The sequence below is a fragment of the Carassius gibelio genome, chromosome A9, assembly GCF_023724105.1.
Source record: "Carassius gibelio isolate Cgi1373 ecotype wild population from Czech Republic chromosome A9, carGib1.2-hapl.c, whole genome shotgun sequence".
In the NCBI taxonomy this organism is placed as follows: Eukaryota; Metazoa; Chordata; class Actinopteri; order Cypriniformes; family Cyprinidae; genus Carassius; species Carassius gibelio.
The window spans coordinates 27,493,509-27,520,818 of NC_068379.1; the positions used below are offsets into that span (position 1 = coordinate 27,493,509).

Below are 27,310 nucleotides of genomic sequence, written 5' to 3' on the forward strand. Positions count from 1 at the left end.
TCAGTACCGTCAACTTCAGATTTCTCTGCAACAGTTCCCAATTATCCAGTATCCAAATTATTTCCAAATGTAAACAGAAGCTTCTGTACAATGCAGGACAAAATAATTGGCCACCTGTTTTGTTGTTGCTCATGCTGTAATTGTCTTTTTAATTATTTGTGTTTTGTCCATTTGACTGTGAAAAGACGCGTTCTATGTCAAATTGTTCTTCATATTTCCCTTGGTGCTCAATGTAAGAGAAAAGCCAGATTATTAATGCATGACAGGAAAGCTTTAATGCAACACGTCTGTGGAAATAGGACATGATGAAGCTGGATCTGTCCCAGCATTACCTGCCAGGAACAGTTACTCAGCTGAACATCTCGCAGCTGGATCAAAAGGCCTGAAGGATGCAGTTTTCTCTCCCTTGTTGATGTATTTTAGGAAGTTCTGATGAAAGGCTACTTTGAAATAACCAATTCTGTTTACCTGATTTGGTGGTGGTATTAGTGGGAGGGGCTTCCTTATTCTAGAAAGTATTTGATTGGACAAAAAGGTTGTATTCAACCATCAGGCTCTGTTTTTCCAGAAGAGAAACACTGTCAATTTTTAATGTCTATTTATGCTTAAAGTCAACTTTTTGGAGAGCATTAGCATTTAGATGACCTCAAAACTAACCAACAAGGACTAAAAGCCACAGAGGTACAGTTTGGATTTCATGAGGTTTGCAAATATGGAGCTGGGTACAATTTTGCAATGCAATACTCTATTTCTATGTTATGTTTTATTATGTTGCATACACTATTTTTGTGCCTCTGGCATTACCACTTGAATATTTAATATTTTAACCATTTTCTCATTGACATCACAGTAAGCAATGCCATTCAAAAGATTTTATAATAATATATTTGAAAGATATTGTAATATTGTGAAATATTATTACAATTTAAAATATCTGTTTTATATTTGATTATATTTGAAAATGTAATTTATTCCTGTGATGTAAAGCTGAATTTTTAGCATCATTACTCCAGTCTTCAGTGTCACATGATCCTTCAGAAATCATTCTTATATGCAGATTTGCTGCTCAGAAACATTTCTTATTATCGAGGTGGACATTTTTTCTGCTGCTTCATATTGTTCTGTAAACTTTGATCCATTTTTTTAAGTGTTGACATGCTGGACCAATAGTTGGGGGCTGGAAAATCCCGAGGTGGGAGATGGAAGAGGAAGATCCCGTCTCTGCTGAGTCTTCTTTTGGCCAGTTTGTACTGTCAGGGTTGAATGAGTGAAGGGATAAAGTGAGGACTCAATTGTATGGAGTAGATTGGCTTTAAATTAAAACAAACAAAAATGTATACAAAAACTACCCTGAGGGGGAAAACAGACAGACCAGGCAGGTATCAACGGAAGACAGGTGGGGCAAACGAACCAATAATCAGCTAACAAAAAGGGCGGGGTCAAGAAAATAGACATGAGAGCACATGGTACACAGAAACAAACAAAACAAGAGCCATGTGCTCAAACAAAACTGAAACTCAAGCAAAACAGTCACAAGCCATGTGCTTGAACAAAACAAAACAAGAACACGCAGCTAATAAGAACACCCATAAGCCGCATGTTCACACAAAACAAGATAACAGTAAAAAACCCAAGCTGCATTCAACAACAGAAGACAATGAGAAAGTATCCGGCCGAACACAAAACGCGTGCTACACAGAACACCACAACTCACACGGACAGAAGTGCATACGGCCCAAGCCAACTTGAATCCGCAACACTTGCATAACAAGCCAGAACACTGATTATGGGTGTACGGACCCCGACATAAAACCAGAACTGAACAACACATAAGTGCCGAGATCCGAAACACAATGCTCCAACATGAAACGAGGAAACAGTTCACGCAGACAAGAGAGCATCTCCGGTGGAAACAAGACATGACAGCTCCAGCACAAAACCACAGTAACCTAGACAGAAGTGACAGAATCCGGTACCTTATTTATCCCTAAAATTTACATATTAGTACCTTTTACATGGGTAACACTCAAAAGCAGATTTTGGACTTTTTTTTCTAAGAGTGTACCGTCATATAATATTACTCATAATGTGCTATGAGATAAGTCCATCTCCAGATACAGGTGCAGCTGGAACATGAACAGACATGGAAACAGCTCTCAGTTATTGTCCCAATGTCCCAATGCCCATATGTGGATCTCTTGTGCTCTGACAGGCATCCCATCATCGTCCATCTGTCACCAGATTCATGCCCTGACTGGAGAAAATGTAGTAATTGTGTAGCTCAGAGCAGGTGTGCCATCCAGCACCTACATGCACCCCGTGTCATGTTTTTGCTTTTAAATTAGCTCTCATTTCCTTCCTGTACTTTGCCTTTTGCTCTTTCTAGTCACTTTCATTCTTTCTGTCCTTCTCTGATGCCTCCATCATGGTTTTTCCTTGCTATCTGTTATCTTTCTATTCCTATTTTCAACAACATCTTTTCTTTTTTTTTTAAGATGCTATTTCTCAAGCAGCGAGACTTTTGACTGTTAGCTTGAAATTCATTCAGGTCTGTTTGACAGACATTGATTTTGTTCCTTTGTGGCCTACTGTATAATGTAAGTAACTGTATTAAACATTTAAAAAGTTTTGGAGATGTCAGGTTCACAGCCATAAAAAAAAAAAAAAAAAAAAAAAAAACTGTGTCATTCCATCACAGAAAGATTATTGTATTATTTACAGAGTAGCAAAATGCAGAACATTTCAACTGAGGCATAAGGGACCTGAGGGCATTTCTTGGGTATTTATAAAAGAGTACCGTGCTGTTTTTACATCTTATGTTGGCCTGTTAGCAACACTTACTTTATTTCTGCTAACACACATTTTCACATATTTCAATCATAACCACAGGTGGATTGTCAGTAAATTCACTTTTTAATTTGCATGAATTAGCCTAGAAGTGGAGCAAAACAGTGAAAAAAATAAAAATAATAATAGTCAGTCAGCTGTAAAATGACGTGCAAAGGTTGTATTGACTGCAAAATAACTTGTTATGAAATGAGTGAGTGTTAAAATGAGTCAGCAATATGGAATAAATGTGAGTTTGTCAGATCAGGTCAAAATGACAGTATAAAATGATGAAGTCATTCTCCAGATTTTAGATATAGCTGTATTGTATTTATTAAATGGTGTGTTGTCTAACACATATATTGGTGGTGTAATGACTCATGCACACATCTCAGTGTTCAGAGCTATTAAGAGTTGAAATGTAGGTTGGTTTTGTTCAGTTGAGAGATTTAAGTATGCGAGTGTCTAATTACACTAAGTGTAAATAAACCACCTTGTTGGCAGAGACTATTTACATTAGCAACACTACAAAAGACGCTAGTCAATTAACATCTGCAGTGGTGCAGAGCAGAAAGGCGTTTATTTTTTATAAAAAATTAAGGTAATATTAGAAAACAAATTATATAAGATGCCTATTCAATAGTGTTTATCATGTAGGTTTAAAGAGGATTTTATTGTCCCAATAAGTTGGAATCCATTTAAGAATTTTAATACATATAATAAATTGACTAAGCAGCATCTAACTATTATTTACACTTATTGCAAAGACAATACTATTGTTTTTGGTTTTGATCTATTAAGACATTTTTATATTGTTTGGTTTTGTTCTATAAAAATATTGAAATATTATTCTGTTTTGTTCAAAGGAATAGTGAGTAACTCTAAAAAAAGAATGAATGAAAATCAAATCAGATCTCTCGGGTGAAAAGTCAAAAAGTCAGATGCATGGACAAAAGCCAGGCGAAAGGAGATAAGGTATTTAGACAATGGTTGGTGAGAGTAAATCATTCTCAGAAAGCATCAATGAAGATATGATTTGTTGTATTAAGTGAAAACTGGAAGGTCATCAAAGAATCTGATGTGAGTTTAACATGTTTCAAACTTACTGTGGAGTCATTTAAGTGACAATGTTGAGAAATATAACATAGAGTATGGCTTTAATATTAATTAGTAGCATCTCTGATTTCAGACATAATTAATGGCGGTACTTAGTGTGGTTGAAAATGACTTGTATGTAAGCTTTTGGTCATATTGCTCACTTCTACGTAATTTAAGCAGGTATGTGTTCATGCAAACTTTTGTTTTAATGCTAGTTTTACCTTCTCAAATGCTGTGGTTACTGTAGTGCATTGATAATTTGCAGTCATTTACTGCAAATTTTAGCTTGCATTTTAGCTTTGCATAAATATCTGCTTTTTCTTCTTTTTAAGGAGGAAGGAAATCTTCTGGAGAATAAATCTTGCATCTTTATTAGTCTTTTATGGCAGTGCAATCCACTAAACGACTTTCCTCGCACAGCCGTAATACGTCCAAGTGCTTCTGTCTGTATCGTATGTGATGCTGCCATTGTTGATGTGGCATTCAGGCCCATTGTGTATTCCAGCTAGGAGCCTGTAAGCAGTTTAAGAGCTGATTTCATCTCAGTGGGAAATGTCTGCCTATCTCTGGCCTGTCACTTAGATACCACCGGAACGGTAAATATGATTAATCTACCTCCTTAATTACCCTGCAGTTCCATGCCACCAGTCATCAGCTGTCACGAGCAATTAATATCTCTGCAATAACTCTCCATCTTAGCCAAGTTTGGAAAATAATGAATATTTCACTCTTGTAATTCTTTGCTCGGTTAATATCTGTCACCATAAAGCCGCCGATGCTCAGAAGAAGAGACATAGCGCTTAGGTTTTCAAAATGCATTTTCATCTGGCCCGGGTTTCTCTCTCAAAGATTGGAGGAAATGAAACACATTCATCATTTCAAATGACAGCTTGTTTACAAATGAGTGCAGAGGATTTTATGAACGAGGACAGGGTTGTTAGAAACCAAAGATTTGTCTTCTGTTCGCTGATTGTGAGATGGTCAATGCAGATTCCTATCTACAGCTGAGGCTGTTATGGCGCTTTAATGTGCATGTATTCACTGTCACAGGTGGAGATGTATTAATCAGGTCAAAACTGTTTCATTAGAGAAGATTCTATCTGACCTTTCTGCAACAAGAATCGCAGAGCTCTAATTTCCTGTGAAATAGCACGCATCAGTAAGTCTGACATTTACATTGACAGAAACCGAGAAACGCATACGGATGCCGAAAACGTGGCGTTGAAATTAAGCTGTGTGCAAAAGTGAGACGCCGGAATCAGCCAAATTAGACTTAATGGGGAAGCGGATCATGAATACCATATTAATTAACATTAAAACATTGCTGTAGCTGCTGTTCGCTGTGCCATTGCACCAAGCAGGATTAATAAGATTCGAGTAGAATCAACTAAATAAAGTCTTTAATGAGGTCATGAATATTTGGTATGCCAGCCGAATCAGATCTATTGTACTTTGTTTTGAACGAGGAGCCAATTAGAAGGATGCTGGTCTCCATCATCATTGTAATCATCTGAAGGAGCGGTGGCTGTGTAAATGCGCTCATCATATTTTCATGCAGAATGGGATGGGAGGAACAAACAAGGCAAAGAGAATTGCATGATATGAGCAGAAACTAAAGGCCACGTCCTTGCTGATCGCTGCTCTGTCAGTCAGTGATTTCACAGCGTTTTTGCATGAAGGGACATTTTAATGAAACTGACAAAGCACCATTACATCATGTCTAATGATCTAGAACAAATTCAAGTGAGATAACCAAGTGAATATTTAAAGATCCCATGACCTTTGAGTTTTGTGGCTTGCGGCCCATGTCTCTTAGTTTTGAATCTATCTAATTTGAGTATATATTTTTTTTTTTAGGTATGCGCCTTTCAAGCTCAGAAAGTGCTCTGGTTGTATTGTAAATGATGTTCAAAGATGTCCTTTATATTGATTAGCAATTTCAGCCAGATTGAGATGCAGAGATTCTTAATGAAGCGATTATTAATGTTCAATGCAAAAGATTGTGGGATGAATTCCCAGGGAACACATGTCCTGGTAAAAATAACTGTATAACCTGAATGTGCTGTAAGTCGCTTTAGATAAAAGCGTCTGCTAAATGTGTGAATGTAAGAGGATCGCGCAGAACCTGTGCGAGCACAGCTCTTAATGGTATGTTTGTATGTTTGTTTGTTGTGGTCTCATACTTTTAGATACGCTGTTGTTTGTAAGTGATACTGCTTCTGTTAATATACGGTTTTATTCTGATTAAAGCTTTAATACAGCACATTGGTTTTTGTTATTGGATTAACAAACTTGTGAATCCAATAGAATCATTAGAAGACAGAATCGATTCATATATGAACAGATTTTTATGTGCACCCCTAGTTTTCTCTTCCTCTTCTCTAAAGCAGCACAACATGGCCCCGCCCCCTTTGTTGCGTGTTCCTGGGGGCGGGGTTTATCTGGGATCATGACGTAACAGACCTGGAAAGAAGCTTGTTGTAGTCCCCTACCAGACATTTTTGTAGGCATTAAACTGCCAGAAGTTTACAAGACAATATCAACGTTTGCATTGAACTTTTATGTTTATGGAAGGGTGCTTTTTATTTCACTTATTTTGGACTGAAGCACTGTAACATCCACTGACTGCAATGATAGACCTTGAAAGGTCAAAGACATTTTTTTATATAACGCATACTGGATTTGTCTGAAAGAAACAAAGTAATATACACCTAGGACGCCTCGGGGGGTGAGTAAAACGCAGTCTGATTTTCATTTTTGGGTGAATTAACCCTTAAAGTTTGCAAAAACACAGTTTTAATGTGAAAAATAAGATATGTATAAATAAAATAGACTTGATGTTGGGTGTGTTGTCTGAGGCTGAGACTGTGTGACAGGATTTGGACATGTCTTCCTACATCCAGAGACTTTCATCTTAAAAGTTGTAGTGATGTGGTGTTATTATGAAACGGATATCAACCCTTCATGGAGGATGGCATATGAAATGCTTTTCACTGTACGGCTCTCACTCCTGTCCCTTTAAGATGCATCGCCTCGCCTCTCTCAGAGCTGTCCGCATCTGTCAATGCATCTCTGTTGCTCTCAGACAGGTCACAGTGGACCTTACAAACAAAGCAGCTCTAATAATCAATTGTTCCAGTCACAGAACCTGACAGATTCATAAAAGAATGCAACCATTCATCTCTCATCCATCCTCCTTCTGTCATCTCCTCACCCGCTTCATCGCCGTCACCTTGTCATCATTCTTTCTGCCTGACTTCTTGTTTCCTTTCACTCTTTGGCTTTTGATTATTGTAGGTTTGTAGGCACCCGTTGCATGGCAGCATCTACAATCATATGGCAGAAAGTCGTAAAATTTGGCGTAGAGGAGGGTTTGTGCTTCAATCTTCGAATCTTAGGGTTGGCCTCTTAAACCGTCTAGCACCATCAGCAGGTTAAAGTTGCAATTGCCCTTGAATTTCAGCTCATAACTTTTGAACCAATGTGATTGTTTTTCAACTGATCATTTGGATCACGGAAGTGCTTTTCATCATCACAAAAAACAATTTTTAACCAAAATTTGTAGCGGTGATCTTCAGACCAAACGTGATTTTTTTTTTTTTTAATGTTCATGAGAAATGGCCTTGCAAATATAATGATAAAGACAGTAAACATTTCAATCTGTGAAAATGAAACATTGGATAACAAATAAGTTGGAAAAGGTTCTTTAGATTATTCAAATGTTTTAAAAATATATATATTTTAATGACTGATCACTGAAAGGTTCTTTGGTTGTTCCTTATTTTTAAGAGCACTGCCAAAAACTAAAACTAAATTGAGAAATTACATTTAGTTTTTGCAATTTGGGTAATTTAACACTGTATGCTGTTCACAGGTTGTCATGTGCACAGGCGATAAATTTAACCAGTTGTAGTAAGGTTCAAAAAGCCACCCTGTGATACTGTATTTCACACTGAAATGCATTTATGCCTCTAACATACTGTTACATGCTGTTTTGAATAAATCAGATGATGACACAGTCAAAACACAACATTAGAAAACCAAAAATGTATTAATTGTATTTATTTATTTGCATGGTTACATGAATGTTTGCTGTTCACTGGCTTTCTGATTGAATTTGATTCATGTTTTTATCATCATTAATTTTGTTTATGATGCATTGCGGCAGTTTATATTCAAATATTTTCACCTCTAGAATGTCACCTCTACAATTTTTGTCAGTTGTAAATGTTATTAAAATGAACTCTTAACCTCTAAAGGACTAATCCAAAAATGATAGTTCTGCTTATCCTACTTTTGGACGTTGGTTAAATTAAACATCTCTTCTGCTGCTGCTGCTGCTGCTATGGCTTGGTCCCGTAATTGCTGCTCGCAGCTATATTTTTCTCTTCCTTTTGTCAGCTCCTCTCTAATCACCTCTTGTCTTCTTTCCACAGATGGTTGGAGAAGGGAGGAGAGCCTATGGTTCAATAGGTCATATCTGAGGTAGGATGTGACGGTATGCCTCTGAAAAAGGCTGGATTGCTGATGATTGCTGCTCTCTGACAGAGTGCAAAGTTATTCCGTGAGAGAAAACAAACTCTTGTTGACTTCTTTACAGTAAACTCTCACGTAAACCCTTTTTTGTATACTTGGACCAAAAGTAGTTTTGGTTTATAGTGACTTTCCTTGTGCTGTTTATATGACATAAAGCAATAAAAAAATATGGCCCCTTTAAATGCAGTTTTTATAGAAGTGAGCACTTTGAAATTTGACCTTCAGATGTAGCTTTGTGATGTCCCGTACGTTTTCTCCTCTTGTGTTTTGTAGTATACGGGAATACAGGAATTAATTAAAAAGGCCCTTTGAGTTTTCCACCATAAATTGATTTTATTGCATAAAGGCACCGGCCAAAATTACTCACTCTGCAAATGATGTCTATTTTGAAATAAGCCAAGGTTGCAATCTAGTGCCTGATTAGCATAATTCAGGGCTAGTCACAAATATAGTGATATTCTGAGTGAGTTTGATTCATGTATTAATTTTGTTCATGATACATTAAGCACTTCTGCAGTTATTTTGCAGTTTATTAAAACATTTTCCCTGTAGAATCGTACACTGTATTGCTGAGAAAACTCAAAATCCTTGTTGAATCAGAAATGCATGCTATTTTAACAGTCAGTGCTTTTTAAAAGTTGTGGTGAGTTGATTGCAAGTTGGAAAATAAGTTACATGTTCCAATCAACAATACATCTAGTGATGTGGGCATATCCAGAGATAAAAGTTGAGAAAAGTGTTATTGCATGCTAATAAACCATAATGTGGTGACTACCAATAGGAGTGAAGACACTGGTACTGTAGGAAATGCATTCTGAGTGAGTTGGATTATGCATGGTGCACTTCTGCCGTTTATATTCAGAATGTTGATTTTATTGCTGATTCTTTGTCAGATTATGTTAATAGCATGTCTTAACAAAGCAATCATTTTCAAACGCTATGGCAAGTTGAGTGGTGCACTGATGATGTTAGTATGTGTTACTACGTGTGGATGCCCCATCAGCAAGAGTATCAGCAAAATTAGAGGTTCGTGTATTTTGATCTTCATTTGAAATGAGGGATAGATTAGAGCACCGGTTCTCATGTCCTGTCCTCGCAATGCCCTACTCTGCACATTTTGAATGTTTCTGAGAAGAAAAGAAATCTGTGAGTGAACGTTCTGAAGTGAAGTAAACTTCAACAGATGTCCCCTGCTCAGGGAGTAGGAAGCAATGAGCACTGTGTAGAGACCATGTCAATCAGAACACAGTTCATGCACGGAGCTCCCTTCTAAAAAGCTGATTATCTGAATCAGGTGTGTTAACTAAGAGAGACATACAACATGTGCAGAGCAGGGGGGCGCGAGGACTGTAATTGAGAACCACTGGATTAAAGATTCGAGAGATCATGCTAAATGTGGCTGTGTGGGATCATAAAGTTGTAATATATCAGGACATATGTGATTTGGCTGTGTGTGTGTGTGTGTGTGTCAGCACATTTGTATCCTGTGCTTCCACTAAGGAGCAATTAGCATTCATTAAACCGTCAGCCACACTTTAAGCGCCGCACTGGGGGTGTGCTCTCATTTCACCATTTGATTTCCCTTTGTCTATAAATAGAACAGCACAAAGCGGACTCTGTGGCTTGGAGGCACAGTCTGTCAGCTGGGAGTTTGGTGAAACCACTGGGCGAACTAGTTGTGCTCATTAAAAACCTTTGGCTTTTTGTCAATTGGTGAACTTTTGTTTGGATGTGGGGTTGTTGTAAGCAATGCCAAATATTCCATATGGGAATATGTTTCAAGTAAAAAAGGCATAAGTTAAAGTTATGTGTGCTGAAATGTGCTTGTCAGATGTTTTGTTTCCTAGTAATTTCTTACTGTAAAATACTGTAAAATATATTTATATCAACATTTAAAAATGATGTGTGTAATTTCTGTGCCACTAGCAGAATTTAATGAAATCTCTGTCTAAGAGTTGCTTTGACTAGCCTAAAAGAGGTGGTCAAGCCAATGCTTTTATATGAGAAATTTGAGAATGAAATACTGGTTTTTGACTTACTGAATTACCTGTATGCATATAGCGTTATGCAATGATATATGTTTCACACAATAGTATGCTTCATTTTTGTTAAATGACCTCATCACATTATATTTATAATTTCTGGAAGTGATGTCTCATCATTGATGTAATTTTTATAAAATTTTGTGTAAAAATTTATTTTTACCACTCCAAAAATTAATGAAAAATTTGTGATAACTTGACTGTTATCAATTTAAAGTGCATTGCATTTTGGGATGCAGTTTTGCATGCAGCATGCTCTGTTGTATAGTACACATTTTGTCTAATTTTGCTGGACATCTGTGTTTTCTGTTCATACAGAAAAGATTACAACCCAAGCTCACTGAAAAAACATGCCAGTGGCAACATTTCTGCAAAATTATGCTGCTTCTTGCTTATTTTGCAATAGTTTTAAAGTGAAACATCTAGTGATTTGCACTAAAACAAATGAACTTGAATCTGAACATGTTTTTGTACATATCAGAACAGATTTGAAGAAATGTAGCATTCCATCACTTTCTCATCAATGGATCCCCTGCAGTGAATGGGTGCCGTCAGGACGAGAGTCCAAACAGCTGATAAAAACATCACAATAATTGACAAGTAGTCCCCACCACTCCAGTCCATCAGTTAATGTCGTGAGGAGCAAAAAGCTGCATGTTTTTAAGAAATAAATCCTTCAAGACATTTATAAACCGTTGTTTATGGCTAAAATGGCTAAAATACCCCTGGCTAAGAGTCCTCTTGCCTTCTCCAGTGAAAAAAGTTGTCTCATCTGAATCAGTAGAGACATATGCACAGATCAATTACTGTATACAAACAACAATAGTCCAAAGCGGTTCTAAACAAATATGTCAGAGGATTTTGATGTGAGAGGACAACAGGGATTGATTTTGGAGGATTATGGATTATGGACTCTATTTTGGTGGGAAGTTTAGTTTAGTTTATTTTATTTGTTTAACAGAGACCATGCACAACACAAGTGTTATGCCAGAGTTACTATATAGTAACATATAGTTTTTCATAATGACGAATTTGTTATTTACAAACACAAAGCTTTATAAGTGAGACAATAATTGATCAACTAGATTACTTGTGTATTATTGTGATGTTTTTATCCACTGTTTGCACTCTTATTTTGATGGCACCCATTCACTGTAGAGGATCGTTTTGAATGATAAAACAAAGACAATAAACACTCGACTCTGACAATGTAGGCATATAGTTTATCTGTGTTGTTCAAGCAATCTCTGGTATTTCATAATAATTAACTATATATATATAATCCATGCTAATCGACATAGCTTTTTACTGTATAAAACATATTTTCCTCATTCTGTGACAAGAATCCACATCAGATCACAAAAGGACCCATTTGACTGGTGTTGTGGAGTAAAAACATTATAATGTTCTCTTTATGGTAGGCTTCCTGCTGCCATCAGAGCAAGAGTTTTGAATTTTCTCAGTTGGTAAATTATTTTAATGATTATTCTGTCACCACATGAATGCAGTATAATTTAACTAGTAATCCTTTATATGTCCGTTTTGGGGCACAGGAGTGCAAATATTTCAGTTGACAGCTCATGCATTTAAGTGGCACCGAAATGAGGCACCAAAGTCTGCGTTCTGATTCAGTTCGGTACATAATGGTTATAAAGGTACCCTAATCATAATTTGTGTAAAAAAAAAAAAAAAATACAGTAAGTTGCCACTAGTGTTCATTTCAACTGGAAATAAGTGAATTGTATGGCACGGTTTTAATTAGTAAGCCTGGGTTGAAATAGTACGCACAGTATGCATAAGAGTAGTATGTTAGTACACTATTCTAAATATGTCATATCGATTAACAGATTTCACTCACATTTTATATGTCTTAGTACTACTACCACTAGATAAGTTATACCCTTCACCTTTAAATGAGCTGAGAGGTTTCCTCTTTGTGTCTGTGCTGTAGAGATATAGGAAGCACTTTTCTCATATAGAGCGTGTTCAGTGATTCTCCAGTTTATATCCTCTGTGTCACTGCTCTCTCTGTCTCCTGGCTGGATTGTGACGTTTGATGGGTTAAAGGAACACTGTCATTGGCTTGCTGTGCAAATGCTTGCAGCTTTTTTTGTGTTGTAGGGGTTACATAGACGGCCTTCAGGACTAATATTTTTGACAAATTGGATCTCTTTGAATGAGGCCATATCCATTTGAAAAAGTACAGGATCATTTCCTGGAATCAAGGCAGTTTACAGTGTATCAAAGGACAAAGGATTTTAATCCCTCAGTACTTTACATTTTCCTACTCATGTTTTTAAAGACAGCAAAAAACACATGCATTTCTCATGTAGACATAGCTTTTTTTCGGAAACTTTACTACAGTACACAGTACACTGCTAACACAATGCTCTACCACTGAGCCACAGAAACAGCCTTGTTTAACCCTGATCGTCTAATTAAACCTAAAGCTGTATAGTACATTTGTACATATATAGTTTGAGTTTTTCGTCAACAAATCTGAACCTCTTACTAGTGCCATGTTCATGTTTTAGAATTATAAGGAAAATTATAGAATTTTGTTTCCATGTAAAAAAAATCTTTAAAAAATTATTTTTATTTTGAATAAGGTTAAATTTTTCTATCTATGTATCTATCTATCTATATATATATATATATATAATTTAACTTAGTTTAACTAAAATAACCAAGATTAAATCTGAAAGAAAATAATAATAAACACTACATAGACATTAAAAAGACTCAAAGACTAAAACTTTTAAATTAAAACATAAAATACAAAAATAAAAAGTAATTACAAATAATAATAAAAAACAACATGTAATTTCAGTGATACTAAAAAAACCTGTTTTTAAATGCAAATAGACACAAATGTATGCATGAAAATCTTTATTAAAATAACAAAACATATTTTCTGTAGATTTTTATGCAGAGCTGACAGAAAGAAAGTTACAAAAGTTGTCACTGGGGCAGTACCTTTTCAAAAAGCACACCTTTGTACCTAAACAGTCCATATTAGTACCTAAAGTGTAGATATTAGTACCTAAAAGGTACAAAAGTGTACTTTTTTGAAAAGATATTGCCCCAGTCACAGCCATAGACAGTAAAAGAAATGGACACAGCGACCCCATTGGAACTCAACTGAGACAATTGAAGCCCATTTTTAGCGTTTTTTAGCACTTCCGTTTCTGACGCGCAGACTCAAACGAAGCTTGATGACGTCAGCAACCTGTCTGACAGATGTAAATCTTCTAAGTGGCTGTGCGTGCAAACTGCCATCGTTAATCTTGCAGAGACGGTGAGCTTGAGCGGGGAGTTCTTTGTCGTGAGTGAGCAGGAGTAAGTATTCTGATTAATTATTTTGTATAGTATTTTAATATGTAATGCCAGTACGCCATATTAAGTTAATTGCCTGCGAGCTTCTCCTCCTGTCTGTACGGTAATGCAACTGAGAGTCGAGTGGTTATGATGCAATCGTTAGCCTATTTTTTACAAAAACTGTTTATACGGGGCCATAATGTAACATAGAAGGTAATGGAGCCCTTTATACATTGTTGTGTATCTTTAGAAATAAATAATGGACAAACGGAGTCTTTAAACGCCTCAGATGTAAAGTTATTCGCTGTCAAAGTGACGCCAAAATGAATGGGAGTCAATGGGAATGCTAACGCAAGTGAAGTTCTGCTACAAGATGGCGGCACCCGGTCGACATCCTTGCCGCCTGGTCACAGCTTTTGTACCTTTTTTTCTTAGAGTGTACTGGCTGTCATGACAACAGCAAAGTTAAAGGTTTGATGCAGCATTTCATTTAAACAGAATCACATAAAATATCTGTTCTGTTCAAATTTAATTCTGAGTAATTTTTTTCGGCACTGTACAGGTACTGGATATTGCCAGTAGTCTTGGGGGGACTGTTTTGACTTTTAATGATTTATGATTTGTAACGTGGCTGTGGCTGTGACCCTAAAAATGGTCACATGTACACTAAGATATATATATTTATTTATTAAATGAAATAAAATGAACACTATATATTTGTATGCATTTGATTAAAATAGTTTTGCAATATGAGAATGTAAAAGATACATTTTGTACACAAAGTGATGCCATGTCTGTGAAAGCATAATAAAGTTTGAAAGCTGCATGCCTCGTCTGTAGCTTGGTCAATTATTCTCTCTTCATCCTTTGTTTTGTGACAAACTGACTAGAGAGTATAAATGAAGTGTGGGTCGTGTGTGGGTGTGTGTTGCATGAGAAGAAGTTATGCGTTGAAGCATGAGGGCAGGTGTGTGGAGGCGTGGATTGTGTATAAATTAGGAACTCATCATGGCTTGTATGTTGTGTGAGCGTTTACAATGACTGTGGTGCTGCTTTATGGCTAGTGATTTTCCTTTCACACATGCTTTGCTTCTCTGTGGAGATTAACAGCTTCTTAGTAGCCTTCTCCTCATTCCTGAATCTAATAATCAATATTCCAGATCAATTGGATGTAAATTAAAGTAGGTAATTAAAGAAGTGTTGTGTGGTCCTGGCAGAGAGAATGTAAGATTCACATTGGCCAAACTGATATCTACACTCTTAATAATAAAGGTTCTTTATTGTAATTAACAGTTCCATAATAACCCTTAAATGGAAACTTTTCAATGAAAACAAAGTTACTTTAGTGTGAAAAAATATTTTTTTTTTTAGATTGTTTAAATGTTCTGCAAACTAAGAACGGTTATTTTAAGAACTGAAACCAAAATCATTCTTCTATGGCATCGCTGCAAAAACACAGTTGGAAACCTTTATTTTTAAGACTTACTAATATTATGCATTATATGCTGTAAACATGGCTGGGTGATAAAGTCATATTAAGATCACAATAAAATGAATATATTATGATGATAAGATTTGGAATTTTTTACTCAATATGGATTTAACAGCCTTTCACACAAAAGACATACACAACAGCAGCCGGTCAGTGTAGGTTGCTAATAATTCTGCATGTCTCTGTACACCTGATTTTCATCTGATACATAAACTCAAACACACATGAAGCTTCCGGTGTTTTTAGCGTCTGCTATCTCTGTATATGAGGTAATGAACCAGAGCTGTTCTGAGAGTCACTTCATGAGCTTTTCACATTGAATCTAAAAAATTTGTCATTAAAGTTTGGTTTAACTTGAAGAAATTATGACAGAAATATGTTACTATATTTATATATCTATCTATTACTTTTATAATCTATTATTGTTGTACTAATAATAATAATTTCTAACACAACCAGGTTATTTTCCATTCGTGTTTTAATTTATAAAGTTCTCTTGTGCTTTTTTTGATAAACAAACAAACAAATAAATAGAAATGTGTTGTTGTAAATTAATTGATATATTTTCATTTGATTTTATTTGATTTTGTCACATGACCGCTTGGATTGCCATCCAGATTATTTACAAATAAAATTATTATTATTATTATTATTATTATTTAATAATTATTATAGTTTGTTTGTGTGTGTGTGTGTGTGTGTGTGTGTGTAAGTGGCTTAAAAAACATTACCTTTTACTTTGAGAGTAGTGAATTTTTTGCAGTGGTGTGATATACAGTATATATATATATATATGTATGTATTTTGATGGCCACTGTTACATGTAAAAAAATCGCGACATTGTAAATGTTTCATGTTTATTGATGTTCTTACCAGGGAGTGGCATTACATTTCTATTAAACATTAAGTAAATATTGGGTTATGTAACAATTAGAGCTGTCAGTATATTTTAATCAACTAATAATATGCGTTGTATTATGCAATATGTTTTTCAAATATAGTTGGTCTTTTGGGTATTCCAAGCATACAGAAATGTAAATACTATAAGCATACTATATACTGCAGAAAATGTGGTATAGTATTCTGAGTATACTTTATATGCCTTGGTGTAGTGCAGGAGGAATAACAAGATCATGCATATTAAACTGGTTAGAAGATCAGTTTTTCTCCAATCATGTACTAAAAGTAAAGATTATGTGGACTTTCACAGGATTTAATTTTAGGCTCACATTTCTTCCTGTCTGTACTGAATCTGCTCATAAAATTCCACCGACATAAACTGCAAACTTTGTAATGAATGTTTGTGGGATTTCTAAAACCCTAAACGGCTCTATTAATGTTCTCCGTAGAGTGACTTTGCAGAGCAGTTGCCCTTGAAGTCAGACTGCATTTAGCAGGGATGCAGAAAATGCAGTTAGCAACATTCGACAGTAAGAAGCTGAATGATTGATAAACAATGTAGCGATAACTTCTCGATCTCGGTGGTCCGAGTGGGTGGTTTGTTTGACCGCATGAATATATCACGTTAATGGTTTATGTTTTCAATAACCATATGAAAAGCCTGTGTTTGTATGTTTTAGTAAATCAAATGTAAAGTATTGTACTTCATCTCATCTGATTATTTTCTCTTTTCATTTGGTGCACAAAACAAAAGATGAGATTATTCATATCAAAGGAATAAAAATGAACGTGAACATTATGAACTGGAGTCTGGCATCAGTGCAAGAAAGAGTTTGGCATTTTGAAATACTTGAGGTGCAAACAAAAAAGAAATGGATATTACAAAATGGATAGTTCTTACTCAAAATGCTGAGTTGTGTTTTACAGTGAAATCAGTTTTCAATTTAAAGAACTTTATTGGCATGATTGTATTTGCCTATAATAACAATATGTAACAATATAAGGTACACAACTATTCCAAAGTTTGGAGTCAGTATTTGTTTTTCTTTCTTTTTTTAAAAGGATGTGTTAAATCAAGTGAAGAAAGTGATAAACAAATAAATAAACATTTTTATAAAAGAATGTAAAAGAAAATATATATATATTTTTTTTTTACTTTTTACTCAAAGAATCCTGCAAAGGCCATTTCCAAAAAAGGAATTACTGTAGCAGAAGAGACTTAAAAAATTTAAAATAAATAAAACATTAAAAACCTTACTGATCCCAATATATATATATATATATATGTGTATATATTTCCCAGTACTTAGAGGTTGTGTAATTGTGGACACAGCTGAGCCGATTTGAAGTAAAGTTGAATGTTTGATCTTGCAAAAACAGAGCGATGCTGGGGAAATTCAGCCTCAACACCTGGAGTAGTTATAAATAGCTTGAAAAAAATTATTTTAACCTTCATGGAACTAGTGCATTACTCCGGATCCATTCTACACTAAATTGTTTTGCATTTCAGAGGCTTCCTTGGAAAGCAAATATGTAATTTACAGCTGGAACAAATCGCTACCTTGCAGACTATACCTTTTACTGACAGCTTTGTAGATGCAGTTATGTTGGATGTAGTTTCCAGGGAGGTTAGGCAACAGAAAGAGAGAGATGTATTTACATTAGTGTGCTGTCACTTTGGATTTACGGTTGCAGAAAAGCTGTGTGTATTTCTCTCAGGCATAGAGGCAGTATGTTTATGCTTTTATGACTGACAAATAACCATGCGGCTAAAGAATCATTGTTTAAGCTTCAGATTATAGAGATTTCAAATTGAGTTGCAATGGTCGAAAAATAAACAAATGTCAAAAAAGACTGCAGCTCTCAAATCCGGCAGATTATGTGTTTATTCAGAAAAATAATACAAAGCGGAGGCAAAAAGGTGATTGATTTAACACATTCCATTCACGACCATTACACTTTGGTAAAGAAATCTAAAGTATATCCAAATCATATCTCAAATGGAGTGTGTGTTTAAAGCACCATGAGGCATGAGCATAGACCTAAGAAAGCTGCATTTATTTGATCAAAAATACAGTAAAATCTGTAATGTTGTGAAATACTATTACAATTTAAAGTAACAGTTTCCTGTTTGAGTATATTGTAAAATATAGTTTATTTCTGCAATGCAAAGATGAGTTTTCAGCATCATTCCTCCAGTCTTCAGTGTCACATGATCTTCAGAAATCATTCTTATATACTGATTTGCTGCTCAAGAAACATTTCTGATTAATATCAATGTTGAAAACAGTTGTGCTGCTTCATTGGAGAAAATTCAGCTTTGCATCACAGAAATAAATCTAAAAAAAAAACATTTTAAAACATTAAAATAGAAAACAGCTCTTTTAAATGGTAATAATATATCACTGTTGTTATCACTGTATGTATGGTCAAATAAAAGTAGTAGTTCACATTTTTCAAAAACGTTGAAAATAATATTACCATTCATGCATGTGTCCATAGGAAATATATGCATGTGTTGTTGTATTGAGGACAGCTGGAAGAAATTGCTGATGAAACCTTTAGGCTAAATGATGCTAGGTTCATTTGGTTCCCGCGAACAGGTGCAGCGGGTGCATTTCTCAAGGAGAATGTAACGTGAAGTCACAGATCCATGCCAGTTTACAGTTATTTGACAAATTGAAGTTGCTTTGAAATTGCACAGAAAAGGTCACTAAATGAATGTGTCAGTTCCTCCTCAGGCTGTGGTGTGGAGACTTCATGCCGCACACGTTTGACTGACTCTTCTGGATATGGAAATGCTGAATTCTTTGCTTGCACTCATGTCAGATTGCAGTTTTTGGATCTTTTGTCTGCGTTTGAATGCGAGTTGACACCGGAGCACTGCTCTTCTCTCTCACCTGTGCATAAATGACCGTCTTGGGCTGACGATAATGTGAAAGATTGATTTTGTTGTAGCAGGTTGAGTGTGGAGTGTTTCTTCAGAAGGAAGATGAATGGATCTGCTGGAGATCATGGCAGAGCTGCACACACTGATCTCTCTTTCTCTCTCTCTTTCTCTTTATGGTGTCAGATGGTAATTCCCAGGGTAGTTTGATAATTTCTTTTGTCTCCTCCCCTCAGATCCTATCCACTCCTTCTACCCTTTTCTTATTCTCTCTGTGTGGCAAACTGTTAAAAGTGCATCAAGATAAGCCATCTTAAAATTAACTGGTATTTACTCTAAAAATACAGTAAATATTTTAATATTGTAAAACATTACATTATTTTATAAAAAATGCATTAAAATATTACAGTATAAAATATTTTTGTGGAGACCATGATACATTTTTGTCAGGTTTCATAGAAAGTCCAAAGAATAGAATTCATTTAAAATGTATTATGGAATATTTGGAATAAATATGGATTTTTTTTTTTTTCTAACATTGTAAAAGTCGACTGTCACTTTTGATCATTCTTGCATTCGTGCTGATTAAGGTAAATAAATAAATATAAAAACACTATTTTGTTGTAATTCTTTTGGATTTTTTTTAAATAATCATATCAAAATGTTATATTTATTTTAGTAAATTCAATGCAAAAATAATAAAACAGCTGTTATATATCCCCATTAGATAGCTTAGCAAAACTGTTTCAAACTCAGGCTGTGAGTGAAATGCTCAGATAATTCAGAATGAATCATAAATTGATTCAAAACACTTTTTCATTGAAAAACCTCAAATGCATGAATTGTACATCAGGCATTGCTAATTCTAAACATCCTCTCATCACCTTTAAAGAGAAAATTCACCTGCACAGCTGGAACAACACTATGACTACCGTCAGCTGTTTGGCTACCCACATTCTTCACAATATCTTCTTTTATGTTCAGCAGAAGAAAGAAACTCATTTAGGTTTGGAACAACTTGAGTGTGTATAAATGATGACCGGGTGAACTATCTCCTTTAAGCGCTCTATACAGAAGAGATTGTTTCAAAGCAGCTTCACAGTAAAGTAACAGAATCAGTGATGTAAAGCAGTTCCAAAAAGACAATAGTGTCATCATGCAGCTCAAGTCAGTTCAGTGTTTATTAAATTCTGCTCATGTATGTACTCTATGTACCCTTCTCACTGTGTTGTCTGTAGAAGCATCTGTCTCAAACACACACTCTTCCCACTCACAGCAAGCTATTGTTGAGTGATTATAGGCTTTCAGTGTCCTCGTGTGCAGCTCCTTGTCACCTCCTCCTGTATGTGCTCTGCATTCGTGTGATGGAGAGAAAGAGAGAGTGCTTGTTTCCTCCAGGGCTTTGTCTTGTGAGATGCCCCAAATACAGAAGCACAGCTCTCTGTGTTGGACCTCGTGCAGTTGGTTTGGCCATCTGCTCAGGAAACACTCTTTATAAATCAAAAGCAATGAGAAACTGCTGTGAAGAAGATTGTTTGGCCACTCATACTCAACTCAAAGGCTGTGGGAGGTGCACAGAAACACAGTAGAACAGGGTTATTCAAATCTTGCCCTGGAGGGCCGAGTTTGGTCACCTGCCTGTGATTTTCTAATGATCCCAAAAACATTGATTAGCATGCTCAGGTGTGTTTGTCTAGGGTTTGAGCCAATAATCAAGGCATGTTTTCAACACACTGCAAAAAAAGCGATCTGTTACAAATATCTAAACATTCTTAAATCAAGATACATTTTCTTGAGAAGCAAAAGGACAGGATATTAAGTCTTTTTTCTGAAAAGTATATTATGATTTTGTTTATTTTTGCATGAAGCAAGAAAGAAAAAACTGCTAATGGAGCAAGAAAATTAATCTTACTTCAAAGGAAGTATCTTGATATAAGAATGTGTTTGTGATGGGAAACAAGACAGGAATACAAGTGCTCTGTTTAATGTAACATATACACTCTAAAAAATGTTGGGTTATTTAATCTGCCCAACCACTGGGTTATGAAATGCTTTACCCATTATGGGTTATTTATATGGAATTTGTGTTATTTTTTGGGTGCAATAGTGACCCAGTGGTTGGGTTATAGAACAACCCAAGTTGGGTTATTTTTAACCCATCATTTTTCTGTGTGTAATAAAACATAATAATAAACAGCATTTTTTATCTATATTTATTTATACTAAAACATTTTAATGGTTATAGAATCCATGACCAGTTTTTGAGTGAAAGTGAACAGTTTTGTGATTCAAGTGATTGGACGGTGATTCATGTGAATGAATCAAATTCATAAGCTGTTTTTGCTCTTGAAGTTTTAGAACTTTTAGAGATGCTATTAAAACAACATTAAAACCTCATAATGGAAACACAGAAAGCACATTAAAAGTGATATTCAAAATGTTACCTCATTTTATATATAATCAACTAAATTATAGTGAATAGGGGAGAGCGGAGTGAGTTGAGGCAGTTTTTACTTACAGTGTTTATAGTGAGCACATGACAATAATGGGTTTTATGTACATACATTTCAGTATGCGGTGCATCATTGGGAATAATCCCTTTGGATCTAAAATAAACCACTTTTAAAATACGGGTTTCCAAAAAAAAAAAAAAAAGGTGTATCTTGGCTCAACTTGCCCCAAGTGTGGGGTAAGTTGAGCCAAAAAAAGTTAAACTTTGCCATTGATTATGCTGAAGTACAGGTGAACATTTTCACCTCCTGCTATATCAAAGGAAGAGAAATTCAATAAAATTACTTCTTAAAAATCAGGTGCTGAGTTAGGATCCAGCTCCCCACGACCCTAATAAGGACAAAGAGGTTTGGATAATAGAATGGATGACTTCTGAAAAGTTTTATTTGAAGATACAGTTAAAAACTTTGAACTAAAATAATTAAAAAATTTCAGATTGAATGATTAATTAAACATAATTAAAGTAAAATTATAATTTATAATCAAGAGGACTCAACTTTTTAGGCAAGTCGTGCCACTCGGCCGCCATCTTGGCAATGCCCCCAGGCAGCTATTTCGGACTAACAAGACCAGGATCCTATCTAAATGAATGGGCAGAGAGTCAGAACTGCACTTTCACTGGTCACCGGGACATAAAAAGACATGCATGCATAGAAACAGCAGTAAAATATGATAAAAATTGCTGAAAAAGTTTGGTGACTTTGCCCCAAAATATGGTTTAAACGCCCTTTTCCCCGCAGGTTTTACTTTTGTTACACATGCACAAGGGTTCACGTCATCAACTTCATTTACGTCTCTATGCAGAATGCCGGTGTTCTGCCAATGCTCAATGTCATTTGTTTTATCAGTGTACGGTACAATATTTTGCATTATAATTTTTTATTTAGTTTTCTAAGTGGATTCCATCTGATCTTGCACACACCGACTCGATGTCACCAAATCGTCTCCGGAGTCGCAAAACCTCAACTGTGTGCATGCGTCAGTGGAACCAGACAATAGGCTTAAAGGTTTCCCGGCTTGACTGTTAAAAGCAGATGATTGGCTTTCCAGCGGGAGGGGCGGGACATGTGCATACAACCGCCATCTTTGCTTTAACAAGGCTTCCTTATATAGTTGTATTGAGGATTGAGGAAGTGGCAAGTCTCTTATAAATTGTCTCTGACTTACCTCAAGACTTTTGGCTCAAATGACCCCAATCCGACCATTTAAACTAGCATCATCCAGCATTATGCTAACAGCATAGCCTCATATTATAACTTCCTACAGCACAAACGTATGCGTGATATTTTTTCAGATTTGTCTTTAAATGATCAAAAACAAGAAACATGAGTCCTTGAACATATATAAAAAGTTACTTTGAACAACAACAAAAAAATAAAAAAATAAAAATTTGAAACTAAATCTGGTTTCAAATTATTCCATGGGTTTCTCTCTATCACAGAGTTGGTAAAATGATTAACTCTTCATATATTTGTGGGTCACATGGTGGCTCAACTTCCCCACAGGCTCAAATCACCCCGCTCTCCCCTATATTGTGGACATGAGTAAATGAGAGGTTATGTAGAGGTAGAGAATAATATCGGGATCCAAAAGTCTGAGACCCAATAAAAATGGCTCTATTTCCCACTTTTCTATTTGAATGGAATGAACATGAATTTCAGATCGTCTTAACAGGCTGTTTGCTGTATTGACCGCAGCACTGGAGCTACATGAACAAACCCTAATGATCGTGTTCTCCAAAGAAATGTTGATCCTAAAAGCATCTTGAACTTCATCTGACTGTCTGTACAGAGTCACATGATCAATAGCACTCGCAATTGTTCAGACTCAAAATGCATTGTTTATTTTCAGGTTTGCAGTAAATTAGAAACAGAATGACAGATTTTCAGACTTTTGGACCCCTTTGTAGGTGGACGTATGAGGTGAAACAGACTGGAAAATGAGAGACTATGTGTGTGGAAGAGAAAGAGACTGAGACTGAAAGAAGAGACATTTGTCATCTGTTCATGTCTTCAAAGTCAGCAGAAAAACAGATTTCACCATACGCATACGGTCAATGCATCTCTGCTGAATTAGTCTCTCTGATTTAGTCTGAATTAGTCTCTCTGTTGTCAAATAAGTGCACTGAATTCCTATATACACGTTTTTATTTTGAGTAATATGATAGTTTCTACCCATAATTCTCACAAAAAAAATCTTTCTGCATTTAGACTATGTTCAGGTCATTTATTAATCAGTTTTTCTTGTGGAGTCCGGTGGCTGGTGATTTCAGGTTTTACTGTCCTTGTGGAAATATTTATTCCTTCTAATATAGTCAAAACCTGCTTTGACATCGCACTTTTGACATACTGCAGTCTGAACTGGGGTTCAAGTGTCTGAGGCAACTGCAGGGGGTTTGGGACAATTTTTTATTGAAACAAAAATGCACAATTTAAATCTAAAAAAAATGATATCAAAAATAAAACACTAAAAAGAGGAAATATTTTATTTATTAATAGTCTGAGTTGCAAGAACTGAAAAAAAGTCATGATTTCAAGGTATTAGAATTAACACAAAACAATATGGAAATATTTTATTTGTTTATTTGCATGTCATGTGACCATTAATAACCAACATCAAATAACCTTGAATATGCAAATTTGTTGTTAAATTGTTTAAATATTAACTAATTAAATCGCAGGGGTATTTATGCAGAAATTTTAGGTAAACATTTTTCTCTAGGCCAACCAGCAGATCATGGTGTTAGCAAAGCCAGGGTTTGATTCTTAGTGAATGGACCTACTGAAAGATTTAAAATTCAGATCAGAAGCACTATGTATTTAGGTTGGTTTACATTCACCAAAGCTAAATCAGATGCATTTATGTGCTGAAGTCTGCAATTTATGTACAAGCATGAAATAGAACAAGCTTGCATTTTGTAGTATAGTGTACTTGAAATGACATTATAAAGTGATTCAGGTCTAAAGATCGTATTTGTGCTCTGTATTTGTCCTCTATGCTGTGCCAGTAGGTGTTCTGTAGAAATACATTATGATGATTTGTACTGTGTGTTTCCATGGCCTGAGCTTGTATTAATAGGAAGTGAATGTGAAAATTGATGTCTTTTATTGAATGCGGTCAGACTCGCAAAAGCCTTTAACCGGGCAGCCAGCCTGCTGTGGCCTGTATTAGATTTGGACCGCAGACAGCAGGTAGCAGAACAAACTCTGCACTCTTTGATTAGACTGGATCTAAATTTGCACTAATAAATCTTACCCCTGAATGTGATTGTGCAGTTTTCTCTCCATTTTGTAAGAAATCAAATTACTGCTATAACATAATCATAAAAGAGTGAAGCTTCACTCTGCTCTCAGTCTAAACTCAAGTTTGATTTCATCTGCCTCCTACTGTTTGCGGTTTCAATGAGACACATGAGAAAATAGAGATTAGCATTATTAACTCAGATCAGGGATTCCCAAACTTTTTTTTTTTCCTTCTAACTCTTTTGACCTAAAATCTCTTAATATCACATTGCATGCAGGTAAACAAATAAAATATTAAAATGTTTTTAAGTAACTGTTTTTTGTTGAGTGTTTTTATTTAAATTGTGTTATATTTAAATTTTTATGATTTTATTATTAGCTTTTCTTAAACCTATTAATCCCAGTTTGAGGAACCCTGTCTTAAATCATTTGTATGAATTTAAGGAGAAATGTTTGAGTTCATACTGAATTATTGTTGCAGACATTGATATATTGGCAAACGTGAGCACAGTCTGAAATATTATTGATCTTTTTGAAACTCTAGAAGAGATACATATGTGTATAGAAGCTGTTTACACCATGGGATTAAACATTAAAAAGGGTAATTGCAACTCTTTATCTCACAATTCTGACTTATTTCTCTGAATTTGTTTGTATTTATTTGATTTTTCAGACCTCTCGATTTCTTGAGATGTAAATTCAGAATTCTGATCAAAAAGTCAGAATTGCAAGATATAAACTTAGAATTGCAAAACGTAAATTCAGAATTGCAAGAAAATATAATTATTTTCTTTCTTTTATCAGAATGGCAAATTTATATCTCCCTTTTGAGTATCCATCTCGGAATTTTGAGTTTGCAACTTCCCCTGTGCCAGAAACAGGCTTCCATATGGGATATTTCTCTTACACTGTTGGATTTTTTTTTTTTAATGGTACCTTTAGGGGTACAACAATTTTTGCACATTTTCTCTAAGAGAAACATCTGTGCAGAAGTCCATTTAACCTCACTGATGCGTGGAAGAACCAGTCAAGATATTATAGAGATCTCATGCATGTTTTTTTCTTTCCTTTGTCCAGAACTTGAGAAAATGAGTGGTTAATTGTTTCTGCCCACCGGTCGTGCACTGCATAATGATTTATGCATGTAATGCTGTATGCATGAAATAGGCAGTGGGAAATCATGCAAGATTTAGCATGTTTCTCTGATGACCTCCATGTGGCAGAGTACCAGTGAATTCCTCTGGGCTTTTGTGCTGCGGTGTTCGTACAGTGAAGGTGAGTGTAAATACATCCTCCATCACAATTCCAGATAGCAGAGGCTACAGCAGGGTCACAGGAGAACAAGGATCTGCTGTTCACTGACAGAAAACTCTCCCAATAAAATCCACAGCTCAGGAGCAGTGCGTGAAGGACCTGGGGCCTTAGATTTCACATTGTTCAGACCAAAAGTCAGTGTAATAAGAAACCCCTGGAGATTATGTGAACAGAATAGGCTATTATTTTGAAGAGCGCTTATATTGGAGAACCATAATTAAAGTTCTGAGAATTTCCCTGTAAAGCTTATTTCATAGCCTCATGATTGCACTTGAAGCTACTTTTATTAATGTTATTAAATCCTTTATGATCTGCAGTATGTTCTTTTTTTATGTTTCATACAGTTTGATTTATCTGACATATGTATATATTAGGGGTGGAACGGTTTAACTTTTTCACCATTTTAGAGTCACGGTTTTGGTATGGTTCGGTATGTGCTATGTTTATGGAGAAACTATACTTATTTATTTTTTTATCTAACTACGAGCAACAGCACAAATAAAAACAATAGAGTAAAGATACAAATAAAATAAACACTGATTTTCAGTTGCTGTTTTGTTTAGGGAGGTCTAGCATTAGATTTTAGGTACAGAAATGGAATAAAGTAATCAAATGTAAAACAGCATCACATATTTGACTGTATAAATTAAAGACTATTCTTTACTAAAGTTACAAAAGCTTTTTAATCAAGACCAGTGAGAGATTTCTTTTTTGTTGCTGTTCGACTTTAAGAGAATGCACTGATACAGCAGGCCTGCGTTCAGCCGGCTATCTCTGCTGTAGGATACTTACCAAGATGGGCATTTTGACATAATTTTTGTGTGAATTTGTCCATTTAAACACAATACTTCAGAGAGAGCTTATTATTTGCGAGCTCGCGCCCTCTGGCTCTTAAATGTTTAAATGAGTTTAAACACAGATATCAGCGCAGATATGTGCGGTCTCATCTGTGCGTGCACTTTTAGCACACGGGTGATGACGGAATAAATGACTGCTCATAATCCAGCATAAGTCATTCACATTGCTCAAGAGTGAATGATTTGTCCAGGGTTTTTTTTTTCCTCTCATCGCTGTTATTGTAATGTCTGGGAATCCAGAATGCGCATGCATCAACAGAAACATATATTAGCTGAACCCTGTTTGT

The 27,310-nt window shown here is 35.5% G+C and overlaps 1 protein-coding gene across 4 annotated transcripts in view; it reads left to right on the forward strand.

The window, feature by feature from the left end:
* The window catches only part of b3galt1b (UDP-Gal:betaGlcNAc beta 1,3-galactosyltransferase, polypeptide 1b), a 146,127-nt gene that overhangs the window by 68,992 nt on the left and 49,825 nt on the right, over positions 1-27,310 (forward strand). For all 4 annotated transcript variants that reach the window (XM_052606611.1, XM_052606609.1, XM_052606612.1 and 1 more), the window contains exon 2: positions 8,361-8,409. The gene's annotated coding sequence lies outside the window, so the exon portion shown is untranslated. The remainder of the gene's footprint in view (positions 1-8,360; positions 8,410-27,310) is intronic.